The sequence below is a fragment of the Pteropus vampyrus genome, unplaced genomic scaffold (genome assembly GCF_000151845.1).
Source record: "Pteropus vampyrus isolate Shadow unplaced genomic scaffold, Pvam_2.0 Scaffold5, whole genome shotgun sequence".
NCBI classification, from domain to species: Eukaryota; Metazoa; Chordata; class Mammalia; order Chiroptera; family Pteropodidae; genus Pteropus; species Pteropus vampyrus.
Window position 1 is genome coordinate 11,045,180 of NW_011888786.1, and position 4,673 is coordinate 11,049,852.

At 31.8% G+C, this 4,673-nt stretch overlaps 1 pseudogene; it reads left to right on the forward strand.

Annotated features, from left to right (window-relative positions):
- Positions 1-2,868: 2,868 nt before the first annotated feature.
- LOC111744185 lies at positions 2,869-2,987 on the forward strand (annotated as a pseudogene).
- Positions 2,988-4,673: the final 1,686 nt, after the last annotated feature.

The window sequence follows — 4,673 nt, forward strand, 5'->3', positions numbered from 1 at the left end:
AGAGAAATTAAAAAACAAAACTATAACATATGGAATAAGGCTAATTTTCATTTGAAAGGGCAGCAAATATCCAAAGAAATGTTTATATTTTTTGTGTGTGTTGTTGAAATGAAATATTCATTTTTATGTAATGGTCCAGTCAACTGGGTAATGCTATGAGACGTACACTTAGCAAAAGTATTGAACAGTGACTCATTTGCATTAAAAGATGATAAAAGTTGTCTGGTGTAGTAATGGATAGTTCATTAGATTAGTAATGGAACTGTGGTCCATTCTCCCTTAGGTTACCAATCAAAATCCATCACTATGCTTTAGACTTGAAAGCAACTCTCTTTCTGATGAGGTTAATCGTTTAGTCCTGTCTGAGCATAAAGAACTTCCTTTGTAAAAGACTAAAATGCAGTGGGGGAATAAGATTAAAAACACTAGGCTTGGAGTCAGGAAACCACTTCTATTGCTAGTGGGATACTGATTAGCTGAAAAAAAAAAAACAGAGAAATCAAAACTCTCTTGCCTCTATGTTGTCAAAAGTAGAATTCAAAGGGTAGATTAAATCTCTTATGCCCCTGTTAGATTTAATATTCTGTGACTAATTGGGAAGATAAATTTCTAAGCATACATGTATAGAATGAAAAATAAAACATCTAATCCACTGTGAATAAAATGTAAATTTTACATGAGATATTTTCTATTTCTGGCACTTGGTAAAGCTGTTCCCTTTGTATTTCTAGACCATGTAGTTATAGGGTACAAAAAAAAGTTTGGTTCTTTGTCCTAATTCTTCTGACCTTATGTACGAAACTTATTTCTCCCCTGCTCAGTGTCCTGTACTGTAAGGTGGACATCATTGTGTAGCTTTCTCTATGGCACAAGTTTCTGGTGAAAACCAACTAAGTAATGCAAAAGGAAAGTTATTTTGTAATCTAAAATTCTCTATTAGTATTAGAATCCTTTCTGTGCATAATACTTTCATAGATCAGCTAATGCAGAGCTTCAAAGTCAAAGTCATACTCAAAAGGTTTTTAAGAATTTTCTCTGCAAAAGCCAACATATGAAGGTAGACTGTTACAAATAGTCCTCAAACACTTTTGGCTGACAGGGGTGTAGGAAAAGGGATGTGGGGGGAAATTACTAGTGGAATGATGTGAACATTTTATAATTCGACCTTTTACAACATAAAAATATAGTGAAATAGCAAGACACAAAATTAAAAAAAAATAGCACCTGTGAGTAACATACACACATATGTATGTATATAAGTGTGTATGTGTATGTATGTATATATAGAGATAGATAGATAGATAGATAGATAGATAGATAGATAGAAAAATAGAAAGAGTTTCAGACATATATACACACATATAAACATTTGATTTTTTTTCAGATTTGCAAATATTAGAAACAAAACAAATGCTCACCAATATGAAAATAGTTGACCACATAATGGCATGTAAGAATTTTGAATATTATGTAGCAATTAATAAATGATTTAAACTGTATCAGTCAGTTATACTTGTGTGGGGTGGGGCAAGAGGGAGTCATTCACTAATAATTGGGGTTTTTTGTTAGGAAAAAAGATGCAGAAAGAAACCGTCAAAGAAACGATTTTTTAAAAAATATGTATAGGTATATATGTGCAGGAGGCATACTGGGAAATCCTAGAGGGATAAAACAAAGTGATAAAGTGATGTGGGGACCAATTTTAATGATACATGACTAAACTTTAAAAAAAAAAAATGAAACACAATCAAATGGGAGGATATAGCCCCATCAGTCAGGTAGGGTTATGAGAGGTAAGTCTAAGTATTCTGTCAAGGACCATTCCAGTCCAGGTTGAAGGCAATGAGGTATCTGGTTGATAGATGAGAGGTACAGATTATTTTCATGATAGTTATAAAAAAATTAAAAGATGGGTTACAGAGTAGTTTTTAGTTCGTAAGATTCTCACCCTGGAATTATTAAATGGGTCAGGTTTCCCATTCTGTGAACTGAAGTTTAGGGTTGAGCTTTATATGCTGGTATTAAAATATGGCCTTTTAACATAAGCTCAAAATTTTGTATCCAAATCCCACAAACATATCTTGATTTTTTTAAAAAAATGATTCTTTCTAAGAAGTTTTGTGATTCAATGAGTACAAGCAAATCTACTTTTTCCAGAATGCAAGTTGAGCTTCAGATAGTGAATTCATTTATACTTAAGATTAGGTTGGCTCTCTAGTTGATTGCACTTTTTGTAAATGTTTAAAATTTTTTTTTAAGCAGAAAACTCTATTCTTTAAATTCTCCTAGAGAAAAACAGTTGATGAACAATTACTAAATGTGAGATAGGTAGCCATGCTTCATTTGCAATTATTGTCTGATATATGAAATAATATTTTCAGGAAATTTATAATTTTTATGAAATTAAAATTTATAATCTTTATAAAATTAAATGATATGATCAGTTTATTTTAGTAGTTTAAAGATCTTACTTCAGAAATATGGAGACTTATGTTCAAATTCTATCCCTATTATTTACAATTTATGTTACTTTGGGTAATACTCTTGATTTCTTCAAACCTGAGTTTTCTCACTAAAAATGGTGACATTAAAGGACTATTATATGTGATTTAGTAAATAAAATAGTAAACATTATTATTACTGTGTTTTCCTAAGGGGCTCATTTCACATATTTAAGGAATGTAAAAATAGTTTAATTTGGGACACGTGTGTAAAAAATGTTTTAGACCTAAGACACTGTGGTAATATGAAGGAAAGAGGGATTTGGGAGAAAATTTAGTCAAAGAAATTCTGTATGCATATTATATGGGGTAAGGCTTAAGTAGTCACTGATATATGCCTCAGTTTTTCATCTTTAAAACTGAAATTATCTACGGCCATGCTACCCTGAACAAGCCCAATCCCATCTGATCTTGGAAGCTAAGCAGGGTCGGGCCTGGTTACTACTTGGATGGGAGACCATCTAGGAAGACTGGGTACTGTAGGTGTTAAAAAAATAAAAACAAAAATAAAAATAAGAATAAGAGATTGTAAGCTGACAAGGCCCTTGCAGTCTGTGAGGTCAACCAAGGGGTTGCTTTGCCTAAAAAATAAATAAATAAAATAAAATAAATTAAAAAATAAGTAAAATAAAAATAAAATTGAGATGACTGGGAGAGTCTTCATTATCAGGTTTAACTTGAGAATCAAATAACATAAAATATGTTAAAGGATTTTTTAAATTGTAAAGTAGTTTCCAAATCTGAGCAATTATGATTATTTTATATTTCAAAATATCTCTATGCTGCTTTTAATAAATGCCAGATTTTTCAAGTCTTTAGGAAATTCATTTATTGGATTATCATATTTAACAAAAATAAGGGGTGTGTAGCACAAGAGAAACATGACTGTAAAACAAAGGCAGTGCAGCAAGCCTTTTATCAGAGCTAACATTTTCAAGATCGCAAGAGCCTGATTAAAATTAAACCCCAGTGGGGCCTTGAGAGAAAAAAATTGAATATGATGGTGTGCAAGAACTTCTTATCACTTCCAATTATCTATTTCATAAAAATATTTGCCTTCGAGTATTCATGTTATTTTAATATGGTTTTAATGTCTAATTATCTATTATTTTCAGGTAGCTCCAAATATTTTATAATACTTGCTTTGAAATGAATGTTAGGAATAATTGACTCAGTTTTTAAATGCCAAATATGTATGCTTAGCCACAATCAGAAAAGATAATTTAGCTGTATTGTCAGGGGGTTGCCCATTGATATGCCACTTGTGATAGCATTAGCACTAAATTAATCCCTTGGAAAAAAATTTTACGAATATAGATAAACCTTCTGATCTTGGATTGATAGACAAGTGATTTTAACAAGATTTTAATTAAAATTGACCGCAAAGTGTGTCTTCCAAAGCAGTGTGGAATATAAACAAGGAGTACCGAGAGAACACCAAATGAATTTGCTGTGCCATTCTGAAGGTCTTACGTTGTAATATAGAGTTTAATCACAAAACTCCAACAAAAACTCTTTGCTTAGTTTTCTAAGATTTGCATTATCATAATGCAAACAAGCAAAAGAAACACATTATTTTTCAAAGAATCCTTCACTTCTATGTATTTAAAAGAATGGATCTCAGAATTGACCTCAGCATGCTGAGTGTTGTAATTTGTTTTTAAATTTATTTATGGGTTATAGACCATCTTCTGTATGTCAAATATTGTAAGTGCTGGAGAAATTCTCCAATCACTTACCTCCTCTACCCTTGCCAACTCACGGACGGAACAACTCACAACATCAGTAGGTCGGTATTGTGATGTTGGGTACCAAACAGAGAACTAACCCATTTACTTCCATTCCTAGGCAGAAAAAAAATAGATGAGCCAATCTGGACCAATCATATACAATGCATAAAATGTCTGGCCATACCGCTTTATCTAAGAATTGATTGTTAATCAGTAGACCAGTCAATATTACTGAAGTATTATCAAATACATCAGTATCTTCATCTTAGAAGGTAGTAAAGTGTCATTTTCTTTCTAGAGGCCATCTATGAGGTTTTGAAGCTAATTTTGACAACTCTAGAAACAAGATTCTTTGAAGAAGAGTCTTGACAGAAATGTATTCCTAGTTACAATCTTCTTGACCAATCCACTTACCCTCCCTATTTATGAGTCAGTTTACTCT